This window comes from Pyxicephalus adspersus, chromosome 2 (genome assembly GCF_032062135.1).
Source record: "Pyxicephalus adspersus chromosome 2, UCB_Pads_2.0, whole genome shotgun sequence".
NCBI lineage: Eukaryota > Metazoa > Chordata > Amphibia > Anura > Pyxicephalidae > Pyxicephalus > Pyxicephalus adspersus.
The window spans coordinates 119,275,523-119,298,247 of NC_092859.1; the positions used below are offsets into that span (position 1 = coordinate 119,275,523).

The 22,725-nt window shown below is 36.4% G+C and overlaps 1 protein-coding gene across 1 annotated transcript in view; it reads right to left on the minus strand.

The window, feature by feature from the left end:
- LINGO1 (leucine rich repeat and Ig domain containing 1) overlaps positions 1–18,255 on the minus strand; it is a 217,943-nt gene extending 199,688 nt beyond the window's left edge. The window contains exon 1 of the mRNA XM_072402153.1: positions 17,684–18,255. The gene's annotated coding sequence lies outside the window, so the exon portion shown is untranslated. The remainder of the gene's footprint in view (positions 1–17,683) is intronic.
- Positions 18,256–22,725: the final 4,470 nt, after the last annotated feature.

The window sequence follows — 22,725 nt, forward strand, 5'->3', positions numbered from 1 at the left end:
TAGAGAATAAGACATCACATAGATCTGGTAGAGATGCTGTAGAGGAGAACTGTGTTATATCTCCCAGGGGAAAGTTGTACATTATTTTACAGAGTTTCTATAAATAGGCTCAATGTAAATTAGGAGCCCAGAACTAGTTGCAGTAGTAAACTGGACATTCATTAGTTTGATGGTACATGAAGGCAGTCATGGGTGTACTAAAATAGTAGCATTAAGAAACATTTATGGAGCTCCGGGCATCATAGAAAAGGTAACAAAGCCAATCTCAGCATTTTGTGCACAGTAAAGTAGCTATTACTAGCAATAGGGCATTTCTAAAATGTGTCCAGACAAAAAGGCAATTTTCGGATAAACTAAAATAACACCAGTTTGATAATTTCATATCCTGCAAAAGTGTAAACTATATGAGAAAAAAAAACTTTAAGGAATAAATGTGTATTTAGTGACAAATATATCAAATGTAGATATTGTTCATTTAGTAAGCTGTAGTTGAATTTTTTATGAATGTCACTCAGTATCAGTCAACGCCCACCATCATATTTCTATAACTAAGGCCCATTGGAAAAGATTTGTGAAAAGAAATTCAGCACAACTGTGAAGAATCCAAATTCTTACCACTTTCAATGTGGAAATTTGATGCTATTGGCAACAACTTTAATGTTGTGGTCACATTTTTTTGTTTTGTTGCTTTATTTGCCTAAGGATTTGTATTTTTTGTTCAAAGATTTACATGCCAAACAGCCCAGCCAGCCTGCTGATTAAATTTTTTTATTCACTGCAGTTAAAGCATACCTAAACTCAACATTTTTATGCGGCGATCAAGACTGAATGGGAGCACAGAGCCTCCCTGGATACCTATGCCATGCATCCCAGGAGGCTCTGGCTGCTCCTTCTGTGCATGATCTGATCCCGGGCATTTTTCCACCAAGGGAAAGAGATGCTGATTTCACACAAGCGCAGTGAGATCAGCTCTCTTTTTTTCCCCTTTACAGTGGCTACGTCACCGGAACTTGTACCTGCACAGTGCAAGATCGGGTGACAAAAAAAAAGACCAAAGAAGAAGATGGAAGAGAAGATAGAAGATGTTGGCCCCCTGTGTTCCCTCTGCACAGGGACAAAGAGGAATTTCAGAATGATGCGGGACTGAATTATTTTTAGTTTAGTTTTTTTATTTTTTACTTCCACTTTAAGCACTATTACTAGACGTTATCTGTCTCACTGTAACTATACAGTAGGCTTGAAGTTCGGGATTGGGTCGATCACAATATTGTAACATGGGCAAGGCTAAATGTTAAGGTCATTGGCATTGGTTATTGTCCAACAGGCCAGAGGCATACCGTGTTGTTTGATCAAAGGTAGATATAATTCTTGTTCTAGTTGTTAAAGGCAACACAGCAATATATTAGACTTCCAAACCTCAAAAAATCTTTGAACACGACATTCCTTTGCCAATGAGGCTTCAATACAGTCCATCTAGAACACAAATCACAATTTTTCTAGAAACAGTGCTGAGGGTGGGCGATATCCAATTATGCAAAAATTGTTTGTTTTTTTTTTGCTACCAAAGGTACAATCACCTGATGTCAGATGCCAAATATACCTGATCTTAGAACAATTCTACAGCATATGGTACAAGGCTGCCTCCACCACCACACATTTAAGATGTCTTGGGGAAGAATTGAACCTCAAGGGTCATCCTCCTGTACATCGAGGCAGGTTGGGCTATCCAGACTTTACGAATGCCTGATAATGTGTTTTTTGGTTTAGGATCTGGGAAATGTGTTTGCCATCTATTCAGCCCAGATCTCCTGGTCTCATACTCTAAATCACTTTTGTAGATGAGATGTATATTGGATAGCTCTTCTATTAGGGTTAGGCACATATAGCATTGTAAAAATTGATTTTATAAAATTTGAGAAAAAGAAAATTCAAACAAAATTTCCCCTGCCTCTTTACCTGAAAATCATGAAACATTCACTTTTAGGTAGACTTTACAACAATTACTCAAAATACTTTTTGAAATTACAAGATACGTTTTCTTTGATATAAGATAAGCATTTTGAAGAAATAAACAACTGTTTAAAGATGTTGAACAGAAAATGTGTCATTCATTCCTATATAATAATAATTCTGCTTACACAATAGCTCAATAGATCTGAAGACTAACACAAGTACTTTGAAAGCACTACAAGGTGCCTACACTTACTTACAGTTACTTTAGAATCATTTGGACTATGTAAGGTTCTGCTGGTACACTTCTATGGATACCTCCTTTTTATAATCATTTTTTTCCATTTTCAGGTAACTTCATTCTCCTTAACTTTCATCCATTTCCACTGTCCATCCTTGCATTATCATTCTTCACTATCAGTCATGCCCATTTTCCTTATCTTTTTAATCATTCCTCTTTACTTTTATTAATATTCATAACTCTGTGTTCATTTTTCTTCTCTCCTGTCCATACCCACTATCTGTCCTGTGATCCTTTTTCAATCTCCTCCCTGGCTATTCTCTCTCTCCATATCTATCAATGGCCTCTCTTCTGGGCATTATCATTTATTTATTTTGTCCATGCCTTTTTTCTTTCTAGCCATTCTCTTTTCTATTCCATTTTCATGGTCATTTGTTCAATATTCTCCCCTTCAGTTTATTCTTGCTCACTTCTTTGGTCATCCTCTTCAGCTTTGATCCATGTGCACACGTCTACATCTTCTACTTTGGTCACTCTCCTCCACTTCCATTCATGCCCACACCCCTTTCATTTCTAGCCATGACTCCCTTCTAGGATCTCAGTGACCATTCTTCTTCACTTCCATCCATGCCTATTCTCATTACCTCTGACATATTTTTGTTCTCCCATCAATGCACCCTGCCTTTCCTGGGATTCCCCTCAATTTTCATTTCAATTTCTTTCCATGCTTTATATCCTGGACATTATCATTCATTCTTTATCGATTCCTGCTCTCTTCTACGGTCAGTTTTTTCCACTTTCTTCTATTTTTCACCTTCTCTCAAGTCATTCTTCTTCTCATTCACATGCACAATTTGCCATTATTTACCTCTTTAAACATTTTGCAAGTAAAAAAAAAACTGTTGACGTGGCCAAAAAAAAAAAAGAGTACTCTTACCATCGCTTTCACAAGACAACACAGCTCTGAATATCAAAAATGATGTGTTGTCAGCCCTGCCATCTCTGCTTAACCTGCTATTTTCCAAACAGATTTAAAAAATATTAAACCCCAACTCCATGCAAAGTTTTCTTTATATAGTAGAAAGGGCAGAACCTTTGCCAGATTATTACAACTGCCTCCACTGGAAAGAATATGTCCCATTTCGTGCACAGTGACAAGACTTGGTCAAAGTGTCACAAAGACAGGTAATACCAACAGGGAGTAACAGGCCGGTAACAAGTCAGCAACACATGCAGTAGAACGGAAGAGTGTTAAGACCTTTGTCAGGATTTTGTTTCCATTTGTGCATTACTTTCCTACTGATACACATGCCTTTAATATCTAATCCTGGTGTCTTTTGAACCGGAAGTAAGTAGGGATGATCTTGGGTTCGATTCTCAAACAGGCTTATGAATTGTGCTCGTAGCTTGAAATTTGGATCCTTATAGAAGACAAATCATGTTATCCAATCCTCCCCATTTGTAGGGATATTAGGTAAAATATTGTCAAACAAAAAGCATGGAAAGCCAGACACTGCCATAGAAAATATAGAGTACCAATAGCAAAATTAAAAAAAAAAATAGTATCACTCCCTATACAGGATTGTAAGCCATAGGTCTGGGGTCAATCACACACTATCAATATAGCTGCTGTGATACCAACCTTTAAAAGAAAGGAGGCTGGTGTAGCCATTCCATTAAGTGATTGGCTCTTGTGACTCAGATAACAAAGGAAAGGCTATACATTGCATTATAAGTTGTTTTATGTTTCTAGCAGTGAACCAGCAAACTTGAAGTTTGTTCAAGGAAGCAAAGCTATAACTTTCTAATATATTTAGTGGTTGAAAATGAATGTATTTTTTGGTACTGAAAACAAAATCTACATATTTTTGGGGATATAAGCACTCTGGTTTGGGAAAAAAGATAAACATAGAAAAGAGTAAATGTAAGTCAATTTGATATTTTATGATCTGCCTGCATTGTGCTGAGTAGTGATAACATCCCTGGGTCAGAAATAGGATATGTTATGAAAACAGAGAGGTTTTTATTAAAGAATTTAATTAGCACATTGATAAATGGGTTAGGAATGAACCAAAAAAGAATATATACAAATAACATCAGTTTTAACTTAACCCTTGGCCTTGTGCTTAAACTACAAATGTCAACTAATCAACACATGTCAAATATCAACATATTCTAAACTGAGCACATATATGATGTGAAGACAATTACAGGTATATGAAACAATAGAAGATAGAAAGCTGTCCTCAAGTTTATTTTCTTCCTAACGGCTGGTAAAACTTCTCATGGTCAATAGGGAAGAATGGGAGCTGAAAGGGGGAAGGAAAGTTTATGATACTGCCAGAAAGTGGTAAAGATTGCAGATTGCCCCTGGGGTCCTTTGATGCACCTGTAGTCTTCTGTAGATAGATGTTTTATGCTTGTGCTCACCTTACAGCATTTTAATGGAATGTGTTTTTCAGTGAAATAAAATGATCTGTGTAAAATATGTGTAATAACAATGGAAAAAGGGAAAACGAAGAGGGGTGCGGATGTTAAAATCTCTCTTTGAACTAATTGTTTAATTTAAAGGGCCAATAAACCCCAAACTAAATAAATACATAAAATACATACATACTTTTTTGACAAAATCTAACAACGTATATTATCTGGTAAGATATCAATCACTGACATTGAAAACACCTGCTTGGTGAATGTCATTTTCACAGTTTTATAAATAGACCCCTAGGTATATATACATGCACAGGAAATTAAATATTCAATATGTAACTATAATTTGCTGTCCAATCACTGACTAAAATGCACAGAAATGGCCGTGTGCAGTGCTGTTCTGTCATATGTTAGCCAGAATAGATCAGTATAGGGGATAATTATAAATCAGGCATGTTTTACCACTGAGTGCCCATTACAAAATGTATTTTTTACAACAAACATGCATCATTTATATTCATCTGATTATGTCATATTCCTTATCAACATCCAGCTCCTAAAACATTTCCTATATTTATGAATTCATATTTACATGCACTGATTGTGTTTTTATTCTTATTTAGAATTAATGCAGCGACTATACCATATAAACACAGATAGGCAATTCCACAAAATGGAAAACACAAGGAAAGTTAAAACAATAAATGGGGAAGTGAAGTAAACCAGTTTTAATGAAATGTCTTTACCTGACAGCTGGCTATTCAACATTAGTTAACAATAGGGTTGATTTACTAAAATAGTATAAGCTGTTCTGTAAGTAAAGCGAATTACCACCTTTTTATTAGAAGTAAATGGGGGACAAATTCACATGCAGAAAACCCAATCACATGCATGGATGAATTAGGAATTTTTTTTTTCTTAAGCATGATTGGAAAACTAAAGTGAATAAAGCTCAATCTCGTTCACTAAGCTGATACGTGAAAATTTTCTAGCAAATAATAAATTGACTTTGCTAAGTGAACAATCTTTATTACTTTAGTAAATCAAACCAAGTGAACTGACCTCATGTACTTCAAAACTTGCATAGGCAGCCATATGACAATTGAGATTAATAAGTATCGAAGTATCCAGGATAAATAAAGTTGGGTTAGGGTGCTTCTGGTTCTGAAACATATTTTTTGTATGTGGAATAGCAATGTTATTGGAATCATTTCTTTTCTCAGCGGTAATAAGCTTAATTCTACAAGCCCCATAGACATTTTCATAATACTCAGAGATCCTGAATTTAGGTGGGTAATGTTAACACCAAGGGGTTGATTTACTAAAGGAATACATCTGTTCACTTAACAAGGAATATTTCACTTAGCTTAATGAAAAAAATGAAGCTTGGCACAAACAAAAATGCTGTTTTTTTTATTTCCTGTACATGATTGCGTATTCCTTGCAAGGTGAATTTTCAGCACATTTACTTCATTCATTAAACTAAGTGAGCAGCCTAAATTCTGTTAGTAAATCCGACCCAAAAACATAAAATAAACAAAATAAAGCCTATTGCATAACATTAAAAAAGCAGAGCAAAGCAGTTTTGTTTCATAAAGTCTGGAAGGAAAATATTAGGCAGATAACTGGATAACTGTATCCTCTGTAGAGATAATAAAAGAATCAGATTTTTTAATAGATTTTTTTCCTGCAAAGAATGGACAGATTCACAATACTGAAATCTTTTGGTGACACCTAAATCGTTAACATGAAATTTTTATACGGAGCAGATAATCTCCTTTCTGTCATTTTAGATCTTCTGTATCTTTCCTATGCTGATAGAACAATGTTAGCAAATTGACACCATACAGTATAAATGACAGTCTCTAAATCTTAAATGATTGAGGAAGCCATATTCCCTGTGGTGACAAAAAAGCCAAAAAGACCTTAATTAATGCCATAGAAACTAGTTTGCTGTCTAAAAATTATCGGAGATGCCTTTAACTTCTTGGAGGTCATCACTATAACATAACATTGTCTGTTATTCGCAATGGCACATGATTTGTTTTTATTCTTGGTTCATCATTGGTGTCCTGGGACATTTTACCATGATTAGATATTCACACTCATATAATATACTACCGCCAAAGAATTCTGGCGCAACATTTACTTTTTGTTTCATATTTATATTACAGCTAGCATTACTCTTGAAGGGAAACACATTAGTTAGACCTTAAAAAGGTATAAGAATGAATAAGATATACAGGTAGTCCCTGGGTTACATACGAGATAGGGACTGTAGGTTTGTTCTTAAGTTGAATTTGTATGTAAGTCGGAACTGTTACTGTATAAAATCATCACTGAGAGTTAATCACAAAGCAGAAAAACAAAAACTTTATGGAGCCTAGACATTCATTAACCTCTGGAACAAAGCTGGGTATTGATATGCAAAAAGAAACAACTGCTTGCGGAACAGCAAAAGACTTCTGCAAAATCATGCAAACCACCCCTTCCCCCCATCAAGCCTCTGTCCCGCACACAGGCAGCAGGGAAGCCTGTTCGTATCTAGTAATTGTCCGTATGTCGGATGTCCTTAACTCTACCCCAGTCCCCCCACCTGCCTGCACTCCTTTTTTTGGCTAATTTCAGTATATTTTGCACATCCATACCATAGTTCCAGTTGTCTTCTGGCCCAGCAGAGTTCATCCTCTTCGTCCTAGCAGGTAACAGTGACCTTTGGTGCAGTGTCCCTCAGTAAGCCCAGGCTGTGTGAAGGTTCAACCCCAAAATAGGTTATTTATTTAGTAGCAAAGAAAAAGGGTTGAATGAAGCTGGTCCTCATTAACCAAGAAAATTAGTGACAAGGATATGAAGAAGGTAAGTAAAGCTTTGAAGCAGAAAAAAGGACACATAAAAAAACATTAAAAAATTGATCTAAATTAATAATAAATAAATTCAATCGGAATCTTGAAAACACACGGAATTAACTAATAAAAGAACCCTGGGAATATTGGCAAAACTACCCTGGTTTGGGGTGATTGCTGCAGTTACCAGATGTGTCACAACCCTAAGCTAACCATATATATATATATACATATGTATTTATAAATAAATTATTATTGTTATAGCATTTTTCCAATGTTACTGTCTTTTTGAACATCCCTGAAGAAGTAAAGTCATATCTGCAAATCACATTGGAACAGAAAAACTTGGAGAAACTATATCAAAAGTGGAACTTTATGCAGTAAATACATCATTATGTTATATCTTGAAATTGTTTGTGGTTAGGTTTTGTGTTGTGTAAATAATTGAATTGAAAAGTTGCTTTGTATGTGTCAATACAGTGATTTTAAACAGAAACAATAACGTTAAGATTAAGAATGTTTTTAAATAATTGTTTCTTGAATTACATGTAATTATATATATGACGGTAAAGTCCCTTAATCTCAGTGGATAGTTGTTTTGTTGTGAATCCATGATAAAGCCACATACAAAGATCAGATGATTGTTGCTGGAAATGATCTTTCAAAGAAAGAGGGTTAAATGACACTTTACCCAAAGTACTGTTCAATAGAAAAGGGAGGATGAACACCCCAATGTTCTTTCCTCCTTAGCAGTAAACAACAGTCATTCCTATTCAGTGTTCATCAATCCTCCATGGTGGACTGATGTACAACATTAGAGGACTGTTGTACACGTGTCTGATTTTTGCTCTAGATGAGCATAACCATTTTTCTTGGGCAAGAATCACCTGAGGTTGTGTGTAAGTAGCAAGGGCAAGTGTTCCACAACTCTCCCTGAAAACACCTTTCTATGCTTCTATTTCTAGAAAGAAGGCATTGTCCTTTTTCAGGGATCATTCAAGGTCAGGATCTACATCAAATACTAAGGTGATGGTCTTGATATGACACAGTTTTTTTAGATTCTGGCAATTGCTGGCTACAATTGTCAACTTCTGGTACAGCCCTCAGCTTGTGAGTTGCTACAAAGTCACAGTGTAGCACTCTGATCTTTTGGGACAAAAAGAATGAGGAAATGCTTCCCCTTCCCTGCAGCGGACTAATGACACAATCTCAACCTATTTCACTTAACTGGAGCTCAAAAACAGTTTATAGAGATTATGTAGAGCTTAAAAAAAACTATACGATTGCTGTAGATTTCAGGAATTTATACATGTAGACTTGTAAAGTTACTGAAGAGTCCATAATAGAAAAGCAGCATTTAGGTATTAGTGATATTTTGCCTGTTGCTTTTTTTCTGAACCAAAAAAAAAATCTTTTTTGAACAAAGAAACTGGTAGCCTCCGTTACAGCAACAGAGTTTGCAATTACAAGCTTCAGCTAACACACGTGGGAAACAGATGGAAAGCAGGAATAAAGATCTGCTAGAAAGTTTGTTCTAGAACCAGTAAAAGAAAACAAGAATACAAGTTAGGCAATGGAGGAAAAGAGAGCGAAAATCAACCACAGGTATGTAATATTTGGAGCTATACTCATACAATAGTCAAACTTTGTGTAGCAAATATATTGTATAATTTATACAAAATATAAGAAAAAGTAATGGTGTTGAATATTACTATATTATATTATTATATTGAATGTATATAATACTATATTATTATATTGAATATGACAAACATAAGGAATATAACTAGAACAAGTAGTAGTAGTCTATGTTTATTCAGGTACAATACAGATTACAGTAACACACTGTTTCTCAGCCAGGGTTCCTCCAGAGGTTGCAAGGGGTTACTTGAGCAATGTGTGACTCTCAGATTAGTTTAACCTATACCAATGATCTTTTGACTCACATTCTTGGGTCACATTCTTCCCACTGACCACCATACTAATGTACTGTGAGCTGTGGATATAGTAATTATAGATGGGCTTCCTAAGAGTTGAAAGTTATTTCAAGGGTTTCCCCATGTTAAAAAAAGTCTAGAAACACTGCAATAACCCCTATCACATGATTCCACTCACAAATACCACTGACATGAAGACCATAAAGTATATGACATATGAAAGAGGTTTTTTACCCACCATAAAGATTTACTGGAAGTGGTCACTAATATGGTTGACAAAACTTCATTAGTGTGTGCTCCTGGCACAAATATAATGTCAAAATGCCAAGTAACTGGGGATAAAGAAAAGGCAGATCTACTAAACACTTTTTTTAGCTCTGTGTACACAAAGGAAAATGGCAGAGCTCAAGTCCAAATTGATAATAGCAATGTCACTGCCTTAAATGATTCACAGTGGCTCAGAATTGATATTATTGAGAAACAGCTGGGAAAAATTAAGGTTGACAAAGCACCAGGACCTGATGGATTACATCCACGTGTCCTCAAAGAGCCAAGCTCAGCTATTTCAAAGCCATTCTTTCTAATTTTTAGAGACTCTTTAGTCACTGGCAAGGTACAGATGGATTCGCGTAATGCCAATGTGGTTCCAATCTTCAAAAAGTGAGAAAAGTCATTACCAGGTAACTACAGACCAGTTAGTTTAACGTCCATAGTTGGAAAGGTCCTAGAGAGTTTGATAAAGAACCACAGAGGAGTTTCTGCTAGAAAATAATATTAATAATATAACCTATTACCCCACCACCACTACAAAGACCCTGAGCATTAAGGCCTTTACACTTAGACACTTAGGTACCAAGCACTGCATTGTTGGTGGTCAGGGAGAATGTGCATTTGTTCCCCACAACCAGGAGTATTGGGATTTTTAATAGGTCAGCAGCAGGGGTCAGGACTTGGTAGGCATTGGTAAGCATTGGTAGGCATTATATAGGGACTACTACACCCAACACAATGATAATTAATACATCCAAGACAGGAGGGGTGGGCATAGTTAGTAAGTGTTCAAAAAAGCTCACTGTTTTTTTCCAGATTAAGCAGCCTACAGGGATATTCACAAAAAAAGGCATTAGTCTTATGATTCATTAAGTCTTTAAGCCCAACTAAAGACAAAATTTAACAAGACAAATGTTGGTATGTATATAAATTACCGGTATATAAAAAACCCATTGTGTAACTATGGTTGCCTGCAGCTGTGCACCAAACCATACAAGACCATCCTACTTTTAGGTTCCTGTAAACAGATTGAGGTTTTACAATTACTCGCTTGTAATTGTACTTTCTGTGCACTACAAGTCCTGTAACCTCTTGTAAACACATGGTTTTGTCTGTAATGAGGGAATGCTGAGAAATCTAGTCTTACATCAATTGTTTTTCCTTCCACCTAATTGACCCTTCCACAGAATGATCCCAGTGACAAGAAGAATTAAGATGTAGTCCAGTGTACAATACATTTAGCTCACAAAACTGGTATTGTGTCCACCACTTTGCTTGTATTAACCTATTAACCAGTTTGCTATCAGAATTTCCCCTTTACAGTTTTGGGTTTAAATAGGCTTTAAATCAATTGCTAATTCACCCTGTAAATGTCATTATGAAGTCCTCATCACAGACTACACCTATCTAAAAAACATAGTCTTCTCTGAACTGGAATTATTTTCTGTTGTCCATTTTCTGTTCTAAGCTTTTCCATCTTCAGATTGCTAACAACGGGTGTGAACATTTCCTGTATCTGGAAGAATTGTTCTGGTATCATCTAACATAAAAGCATTTCTATTTCTCACATGTACAATATTCTTGAAATAAAAAAATTGTGTTTGTGGAAAAATGTTTCCTTAAAATCCTTATATTACTAGGGAATCAGCCACAAATCTGCTGAACAATATCTCATGTCTGTGGGCAGCCCAGTAAATAAGACATTAGGGCTTTTTGGAATTTATTTAGTAAACAAATGGTTCTTAAACCACAGACCTCAGGGATTTAGATTTCCCTTTTTAAAACAAATTTGAATAATCCCTAAATCCAGAACTACTAATTGCCCTTAAGTAGTGGCCTGAGAAGCACTAGGAAAAGTACATGAAATCACCAATGTCAAATGAAACGGGGACATCGACTGTGAACCTCTCTGCTAAATCCAGTATAATTAATATTGGCAGACTGTGTACTTTACATAACGCTTATCACAGGCTATGGTCTATTCAAAAATGGGTCGGGTCATTTAAGATTTGTTATTCCCACATTAAAGTCCACATTACAGGCACAAACCCAACACAGTTTACAGATGACATGTCTAATATTGTTTGTAGTATTCAGCAATCACGTGCCCAGACCTTCTTCACACTGAATTGTATTGTTGTGTGGTGCGATCACTAGTAATCATTCAAAGCCATTTGTTTAGAATGTGAAGTCTGATGATAATAATACAACTGTTATTAGAAGTAAAGTTTGGATGCCGGATTGCATCTACTAATAACAATTCCAGGCAAATTCTGCTTAAACAACTCATATAAGTAAAAATAATGATGAGATAAGTGTGGTTTTAGGCACAATAAAATTTGTGAGCTCCTAACCTTTCATTGTGAGAACTTATCTTTCCCTCAACAACAACATAACACTGATACAGATTATTATTTTTCTGTCAATATTTGAAACAGACCGTCTTTACATAATGTACTAAAAAAAATCTGTAGGATCTTATGTCTTTAAACCTTTCATTGTATATAGTTACTTTAGGCCAACCACTAGGGAAATCAACATATCCCAGGTAAAAACCCTATAAACATAGTTTATCCGGAGGAAAGCAAAAAAACATGGTACACTTTGCTCCAACAGGGAAAAATTCCTTTCTGATCCCATAAAGCAATCGGATGTTCTCTGGCTCAACAGTCACTGTCATTTTTACTTTAAAACTTTTATACCCAGTTATATTTTGTGCTTCTAGAAAAGCATCCAGCTTTTTCTTAAAGCAATCTATAATAGTTGCTAAAACTACTTCCTGAGGGAGCCGATTCCACATTTTCATAGACCTTACAGTGAAGAATCATTTCCATATCAGAATTTCTTCCTCCAGATGCAAACTCCCTTGAAAGACCTCTAGGGTCTTCTACTGAATCTAAAACATGGAGCCACCATTGGATGCTTCCATCTTGAATGTGCTGGAAGTATGCCTAGCAGATTAGAATTTGACACTCGATAACGTTGTTCCTGTGCTTCAATCCTTTCCTGGAGTGAGAAAGTGAAAGTGATGCTCCAAAGCTGTCATTGCTGCTGCAGATATTCAGGCATTATTCTACACTCAGTGACAATGAAAGGCTAACACAACATAAGCAACAGGGACATAGAAACCAGGGGCAGAAATACGAATGTGGTTAGCACAGGCAGGAATCGGACATTCTTAAAAATGTTTGATTTTAACAAAACTTTTTGTAGTTTGGCCATAAAGAGGAAAAAAAGTTTGAAAAAACAATTGAGTAAATAAAGTATACAATTACATGTTAAAATAAAAATAAATGGGCCTGATTTATTAAAGCCCTCCAAGGCTGGAGGTGAGTGATCCAGCAAACTTTTTAGCAAATGTTTTTAATACCTGAGCAGATCCATTCCAGGTTTACTGAATCACCCAGGTTTACTGATGAAAGTGTATCCTCTCCACCCTTTTATGCTTTACTAAATCAGGCCCAATGTATTAAAATAGAAATTGAGGTATGCTGACATGGTGTTTATAAGGCTCTACTTCAGCCATATTCCACACTAATTCTGCAAAAAGCGTTTTGTTTGTTTTTTTGTTTTGTTTGTATTTTTGGTAAAGATAAAAATTTGATGCGACACAATGCTAAGTTATGAATGGAGGTGCACAATCATGTTACTGCACCAGGGGGATCATCATTCACAGTAGTCAGATTTTATTGTAGCATGAACAAATCTTTAAAAATGAAATCAGACATCTGAGCACATGATCCCAGCACTTCTATCATTCTAAAATTAAGTTGTATCTTCTGCTAGGGGTTTCCCTTGTTCCGCCTTCGCTCATAGGCTGTAGACAGCAAAGTTGCCACATCATGACTATTCCATTGCCAATTACAGAAAGCCCCTAAACACATTCAATTAGTGAGTGAAATGGAAGTGGAGACTTTTTTTTTTTAATTACGCCATGAACTCATTTCTTAAAACACTGTCTAAGGCAAGGGGTCATAAAAATAATCCTTCAGCAATTTCTCTGTGCTCTTTAGCTTGATATAAAGCTGGATACAAGTTGAATAAACTTTGTTTAATTTAGATGTAATAATCCACTTTCCAATCATTCCTTAAGCTCCTGAAGTCTTCCTGAATTCTGTGTGTATTATCACCCTGTTTCAGAAGCTAATTAGAGCTATGCATTAGTTGATTAGAAACCTCATAATTCAAGTAGACAGCTGATGGAAGATTAGATTCTGAATTCCATGCACGTGTCTAGACACTAACTGATGCAGATCATTTTGGAACATAGGGATATCTGAAGACTGATGTTTGATTGTAAAATCTACTTTATATTCATTATAAGATACCTAAATGGGCTGATAGTCAGACTGCTGAAATAATGTTCTGTCGTTGGTCTTATGTTGAGGGACTACAACTGATGAAAGCAAATGGCAAGAATGTACATCCAACCTACTAAGGAAAAGGCGGGGGTTGCCTTGGGCTAATTGCCAACGATCTCTCCTTAGCTGTCCACATCTTTCCGATGGATGAAAAGCTCAAAAGACTTATTCCCAAGACAAATAGGTATACCCTTTGGCCCTATAGATTTCAATTTCCCCAGTTGGATTCACCAAATAAGATAATCAAGAAGCAATTATGTACACTGACCCAAACCAACCAGTTTATACGCTTTTATTTCTTATTCTCTCCATTCTAATAAAAACTAATGCCTGCTTACTGTGAATTATTATTAATATATTTTAGTCTTCATGGTCTTATTAAATTATGCCTAAAATCCAATAGCCACAGACTGGAAAATGATCTTCTTCAACTGTTTTCTGTCACTGAGTCAGATATTGTGAATTATTTAGTGACAAAAGCTGAATAAATACGATTTATGATTTCCATTACCACCCAACCCGACATGTTTAATTGTACTTAAATAATAATGCAGTATAAAATCAGTGTGTGTTAAGTGTAGTAACTTATGACAAACAATCAGTTTGAATTATTTATAATTGTTTTACAATAGTGAAAAGAAAGATCTCTGACCATTGTTTGCTATGGTTTATGGAAATGTGCACTATGTACTACTAAGTGTGCTTTATCACTGATACAATTACTCTAAATATCCAATTTTAGATTTCTGTGAATGTTTATAGTAGAAGAGTTAGTAAAACTTAAGTATAAAAATAAAATGATTGCATGCAAAGAAGCCATGTGATCTTCAAACAATGTGTAATAAGCATGTTACTAATGGGAAATTCCATACACACAGAAAGAAATAACAGGTAACAGGTGTGAATATTAAGTTGCCTATTAATTATTGAGCACAAGGTCTTACTCAGACTAATTTGTTTTTTACATATTGTCCCCAAATGATTCTTCCACATGAGAAGCACATGTAAAATACTGTCCATTGGCATGGAAGGCACCATTTATACCAATGCACTGTGCTGGAGCATGAAGAATAGTGCAGCAGCCCCTGACAGTAGGCATCCTTAGATGGCCATGGTCCATTGATCCTTGCAAGCATGGACAAGTTTCTTCTACTGTATAGAAAAATAGATCAAAGCAAGACAGTGACCTATTTTACGATGGTCCCATTACACAGCCAAAAGCTGACCATGCAACGGCACTTCTATGAGATGTGGATTCAAATCACGAAGCATCTATAATAAAAGTTATACAACTGGAAGTATCTCAAACTTTAGTACTGTGGAATATGGATTTCACAAATTTCCAACCCTAGTATTCTACAGCTACAACTTAAAGAACTGACCTAAATATAAAATAAAAAAAAAAGTTCTATATTACTAAAGCTTTACCACTATAACTCAACAGACAAGGTCACAAAGCCAGTACAATGTAAACCGTTGTTCAGGTCTGAAATCCTAGACCATATCTATTACAAATTCTACACAAGCTGCAACAGGTAAACCTTTCCCATATGGGAAAGGTGCAACTCCTTTTTTTATTTAGGTTGCCATCTCATGAGTGTGTACGAATGTTTTTAAATAAAGGAGAGGCAAAGGTACCAATCTACATATGGAGACACAAGGCCTATAAATGATTAAATGTAACCTTATAGTTTATTTACGGTCAGCAATAGCTATTAATGCAGCCTTGGACAAAACAAAGAACACACACACACATATAAATATATACAACTCCACTGGCTCCATCCTAGATATATATATATTTTTTTCTTAATATATATTATATATATAATATAATATATATATTTCTTTCATATATATATATATATATATATATATATATATATATTTTTTTTTTTTTTTTTTTTTTTTTTAACATACTATCACAAAGAAGGCAAAAATTGATCCCATCTATAAAGGCTATAGACTCTATTATGATAGAATAATAAATAAAAATCTAGTTAATACTAATATCAATCACTTGCCCTGTTTTGATTTGAAAAAATTACAGTGTAAATCAAATTGATTTTTTCCAGTTATTCTCTCATTAATAAAAACACTTAAACAGTAAATAAAATGACAATAAAACTGGGACAGGGAGACGGATAATATGGAGGTAACTTGCTACAAACTGGGAAGTCTCCCGGAATCTGGCAGACTAATTATGAACAGTGTGGAATAACTTCAAAGAAAGAGAAATGGCTGAAAGTTGGCATCAGGTTGAGGGCAAAATGAAAATAGGAATAGATGTCAATAAAAAGCAGCAGTAATTATTCCAAAGAGAGCCAGCAAATTGGTAGAAAGGACAGAGAGATAAGGAGATCACAAATGTCAGAAAGAAGAAAGACAGAAAGGAAAATAAACTGGCAGAGGCCAAAAGGCAGAGGGATAGACAGCAACAGAGAGATGGCTGATGGGATTAGAAAACCCACATCCTCTAGATTGTAGGAGACTGGCAAAGTAATGAGATGAGACTGCACAAGTGCCTGCTCTTCAACAGGATTACCATGTAATTGTAATGCAATTTTGGATTGAGAACCTAAATTATATATATCATTTAACTTGAACAGAATGCCAGTTAAAAATCTCATCTAATCCAGAGTTACTTAACAAAAAGCAGGTGTACCAACTCTGGGTGTAAATGAGGGCAGAATGCCTTTGTAAGGTGGTCCTAGGACAGGACATAGGGCCAATATCCAATGCATACATTGTACATGTGAAAAATACCGGAAGAAAAATATAAAAAATACAGGATATTGAAAAAATTAAAAAGTATCAGCGATAGCGGACAGATGAATAAATCTGCATAACAAATATCTATTAAACAAATATAATGCAGCAATTACTACTGTAATCATAAAAACGAGATAAAGTGAGGGAATGTGCATAAAAAGTGCACAGCAAATAAAGGGGTCACGTCAAAGCATTATTTTACACCAGGCCACTAAAAGATGGCTGCCACCATAATCTTTGTAATAAAACACTAAAATCTTACTATTTCTGCTGAGTATTTGGCTTCAACTTTGTTACTTTGTATAAAAAAGACAGAAGCAATATTTATTACATGCTGCAAATATAAAAAATCATCTCTGAATTCAATTTCAGGACATCCAGCTCTAGTTTACAAACATTAAAAAGATTGTATGTAAACATAGCAACTTTCTGCATCCCTCCATTGATTTGTAGTGTGTACCAAGGCTCAGTGCATGTACTTCTCAGCATCTTTATAAAGCACAGAAATAATCAGGGATTGCTGGAGTGTGGATTTCCAGTGCGTATACTGGGAGGCAGTAAGCAGTTGCGCACAGCAGCACAATGATATATGGAGCCAATGATGGCCAAATGAGTGCATACATGTACAAGTATGTTGGTGTGTGCATTCTAAAGTCCCATTCAGTATAAGATCCCTACTAATATTCATATTCTTAATAGTTGTACAGAACAAAAAAATGAATTAATTTTCAGCAACAAATTATTCATCTGTAAATGCATTATGTACATAGTTGCATGAGATAGAAATAAAGGTAGAATTTCCCCAGCAGGCCATGTCAGAAGGCTGAGACTGGAAATCTCAGAGTAGTTGAAGCCATTAATCCAGATATAGAGACTTACCTTGTATCATGTTCATCAGATGGGACTGTTCCTGTGTTCTTCTCTCCCAGGACAGATGTCATTAACATGCATGTACCAGGAGAATAATCTGCTATGTGATGGGATATATTGATGATGATGGGTAGGGTGCAGGGTGTCACTTATGTGCACAATTTAGGACAGGCATGGTTTGTCCCCATACAGCCTCCCCATGGCAGAGTCACCCCAGATCCCCTCCTTGCAGAAGATGCTTGGATGGAGGAGGAGGGTGAGGGTCCAGCTGTCAGATGTCTGAGCCCCTATTAGGGGCACACGCAGATCTCCTCTCCACTGTCATCCCCCAAATCCAAAATCCTGATTTCCAGGCTGCTGGAAGGCGATGGCAGGCAGGGGAGGAGTGAGTGCAAGCTAAGCAGGACTTGTAATCATCTCATGGATCCAGAATCCTGGCAATGCTGCACAGTGCTGATGTCTGGCCTCTCCTTGCTCAGCCCTGATTCCTGCTTTAGGGAAGGAGGATGAGGATGGCTGTGTCCTTGTCCTTGCTGTTCTGATTGAGTGTATCTCCTGTGCCTTGCTCTTGCACTGCCTCCCTATCTTATTCTGTATCTAGCAGACTGGTCCAGCTGCCCCTCCCAGCAACTGCTGACTGCAGAGATGTTGTGTTTCATCACCATGTGCATTCTGGGCTCTGTAGTTCTGAGCTGTCATATTAAATGCAATTCTAAGCTCATTGGCATTCCACTTTGCCCTTTGGGATCATGTACTTCTTAATCTTTTCTTATTTGCAATGCATTCTGGTCAATGCTTTCTTGACCTCAGAAACAAAATGCAATGCATTCTGGGCTCTGGTTCTGCATTTTATAAGGGATTACCAGTTCAGAGGTCCAGCTGGTCTTTACTGATCGGACTGTGTGGTTGTCTAGAAAATTATTTCATATGCATTTTTTTATAATTTTCATCTGTGAATTTGTGGAATTGCTGGCTGGTTTCCTATTCCGCAAATTTGCAATCCTTTTGCAACCGGCTTGTTACAGCCATTTTTATTGCATCGTAGGTTTTGTTATGTGGTCAATGAAAATAAAGGACCTTCATGAATAGTAATTAAGCATGCATTAACCCTAGATGGAACTTGGCTGCAACTCGGGATTTATGTTCCAGTTCTGATGAATCCCTCTTAAGCAACACATTCTGGCCTACTCCGTATTGATCCTTCTCCGGTTGTAGAATGTCAAAGTATTTTGAATTATTGTTGACCAGTCCAATATCTCTGTGCATTGAAAATGTCAATCAAAGGCATTAGTGCATTTTTTTGTAAGATGTGCAGCAGTTTCTATGGTTTACAGCTTCAGACTTGGAAGCTCCTTATTTCACATGCAGCATTGATTTCTGAATTGCTAATATTATCCTTAGTTCTTCATTTGCATTAGCAGCCCTTTACGAGTGTTGATCATACAAGCTATGCTTAGTGATAATAAAAGCCCTGATTATAAACTATTAGAATTAAAGAGGTACTATAACTAAAAATATTTATTGTTCCTGTTCTCAAAAGGGATCAATAAAATACATTTACTCATTTTATAGTCTGATAAAATGACTTACTAAAATGGTATTAGGACCTAAGTAGACCATCATAATTTGTTGGTAAATTGAGTAAATTATAGTACCAATAGAAATATATAGTGTGGATATTTTATTGTAACGTGGTAATTCCCAATGTAATGAAACATCATATTGGAAACATACAGCAAAATGAAGAACAAAACATTATGACAACATAAAATATGAAAAGGTTTATAAAATGTCAATTGGCATTATGTAGTACACTCACTGTGTACACCTGTTCTGTCTAGTACACCAGGTTATCAATATCTGTCTGAAACCCAATTATAAAGCAGTGGTATGGCCTTAGTGAAGTCATAAAGATTCTTTAAAAAGCAATACTGCCATAATCAAATAAAAAAAATGTACAGCAGTGCTTGGTCACATGAGCTGTCAAAGTTATTTGACCGACTTTTCACCAATCACAAAGTATACTCTGCAGTGTTGTGCAAAGAACACTCCATGGGGCACAGCATGCTCCACACCAAAGCTATGCATGAGTAGTAAAATACATCTGAATATATTAGAAAATGAACAACATCATATATATTCTTTGGTGTGCAAGAATAAAATGAGCATTGCTAGAGTTTTGTGTATTTTTGCACATAAGGAAAATAACATTAGAACCAAGCAGAACTACCCATGGGTAGCAGTGGTGGAATAGCACTTTCTTTACCCTTGGCTTATCCATGCAATTACATTTTATAGTCTGCTTGCTTACAGCATTTTCCTCCAAGGTAGCTGGTAAATGCCATAATCTGAGTTAGAATGAATTCATAGTCATCAATAAGTCCCTGTGTATCGGTAGAATTGAGAACGATTGTACCAAATATGACCTGGGTGAGCCTACAGATACATTTTTGGTGATTGTGCGTAATCTCATTACATATACAAGTGCTGTTTTTTTTTCCTCTAATGAAGAGCTCCCACTTTATTTGTTTATTTTATATGAGTATAGAAGTGCAATCATGGTAGACATGACCTTTAAGAGACTGTACTGATGTGGCTGGTGACATTTTACATTGTATTGCATGGATCATTTGTGAGGTTCTCTGATTATTCCTGTTAATTCAGACAAGCGGATTAATGTGTCCTGTTCTGGGGATGGTGCAGGTGAGTTCTGGACATTTTTGGTGCTGATTTCTTTGGACTGTCTGACCCATCTGCTGTATGTGCAATAGGAAAGACACCCTCCGCCTAAAGGTAAGCTAGGGTTTTATAGAAGCAGTGAATATCATGGTTTGATTCACAGAGCTTACATTTGGATACAGTTAAGTCACTAAAAAGTGAAGAGGATCACTAGATCATAAGGTATATAAGTACAAACTTTGACATCTCCTGCAAAGTAGTTTTGTCCTGCCCCTTTCTCCCATCCATGTTTTTGTTGATCCTTTAACCTCCCTAGTGGTTCATTTCTTTCAGGTTTTTTACGTTTAAAAGCGGTACATTGTTTTTCATGAAAATTTATTTTACAGTATAATATAATAGTATGAGTATAATAAAGTTTTAAACACAAAATCATGTAAAAATAATAAATTTAATAAATTAAAAAATCTATGTATTTTAAAAAAAAATTCTACTATACTATAAAATAAATGTTCTTGAAAACAATGTACTGCTTTTACACATATAAATCCAATGTATTGCATTCAATACAGTTATTTTGTATTGAATGCAATACAAATTTCCCGCCCCGCCGGCAACGTACACACGTACCGACGTCACCGGGAACTCCCCGGTGACTCATCGGGTGCAGAAGCCGGCCGGAGGAAGAAGGAAGAAGAAGGAGATCATGGCGATGGACGACACAGGATGCCAGCGGATTAGGTAAGGCTGTATAGTGTGACTTCAGGGTTACCGCTTTTAACAACTTTTTTCTACCCCCAGTCACACTTGGGGTAAATGCTGGGGAGGTTAATACAGGAGTCCCCAACCATGGGTTGGACTAGTAATATGGGGTGGACTAGTACTGGGCTGCACTCAACCGGTTGCAGCCTTCTCTGTGAAAGGAAAGATCCTCTCGTCATTTCTTTCTTTCAGACAATTGCATAGGCTAGCTTGTATAACTGGCTGAAAGTGAAGCCTGCAGCTGATAAGGATGGACGCTCTCCTCATCCTCTTGGTCCATGGAAAAAATGTTTTGTCTTTGCACTGGCCCATGGTGCAAATAAAAGGTTGGAGACCCCTGCTCTAATATGATGGGCTATTTATTACCAGTAAAGAGAATCAGAAGGTGGGATGGGTGCAACCAAGCTTGACCTGTACAGGATCTACATATATCTTAAACTGCCTACAGTGGATGTATGAAAAGAACTTAAGCTTATACACTGGTCCTTTTATTTGAGCTCTCCAAGGCTGGAGAGAATACACTTTTATCAGTGAAGCTGGGTGAAACAGAAAACCTGGAATGGATTTCCTGGAATGGAAGTCATTAGCTATTTGTTAGCAAATGTTTTGAATCCTGGATCAGATCCATACCAGGTTTTCTGGGTCACCCAGCTTCACTGATGAAAGTGTATTCTCTCCAGCCTTGGAGAACTTTAATAAATCAAGGCCTCTGTGTAAATCATAAAGATTTGAAAAGATTAGGTGCGTTGAATATTACACACCTTACAGTAATGGATAGAGTTTGGTGGTAAGGTGAAAGAACAAATGATGCCACATATGAAACTGAAAACATGTCACCAGCACACATTTTATTCTCATTACAAAATCCTTTCAATTTAACATCATACAAACTTTTCATGGCAGCATGAAGAAAGGGTCCCATGTGGCCCTGATACATTATATTTATTTGTTTGGAGACTTTTAGAGAAAATATTTTTTCTGGTGATGTTCACGTTTTTCTTTAGAGTCCAATTTCACCTTTTAAAGCAACTTTGTCACAGAACTGAAACATCTTAACAAACCTCATACGTGGGAATAAAAAAACAAAATACTCACCTTCCGTGCCACCAGTGCTACCGAATGCTTCTCCCTTGCTCAGGAATCATTCCCCAGTGGAAGGGGAAAACTGATACTTCAAAAAGTGTCAATCTCTTGTATCCCCCAGAGCACTAACTAGTTCCTTCTGCAGACCTCCAGGTGTCTGCATAGTGGAGATGTCTGTCTAGTAGAGATTTGCATGTGATTTGCATAGAAGCAGAATTTTCTGCATCTCAATGACCATCTTTACTGTCTAGTAGTTATATGGGGGTCAGCAGTAGAAATCACTGAATGCTGCAGGGGACACAGATGATTGACACTTCTAGAGGGAAAAAAAAAAATGGAACAAATAAAAAGCAGCTCCCATTGCAGTAGTCACCTCCGTTCTGAGACTCTTTGCCTCATCCTTCTCCAGAAGGATCTTTTCCATTTTGAATGACACCCAATATAACGCTACTGCCTATGATCCCAGGCCGTAAAAAACATGGCCATCACCCTGGCGTGGGCTTACCTTACTTCTAGACAGCTTTCCAGGA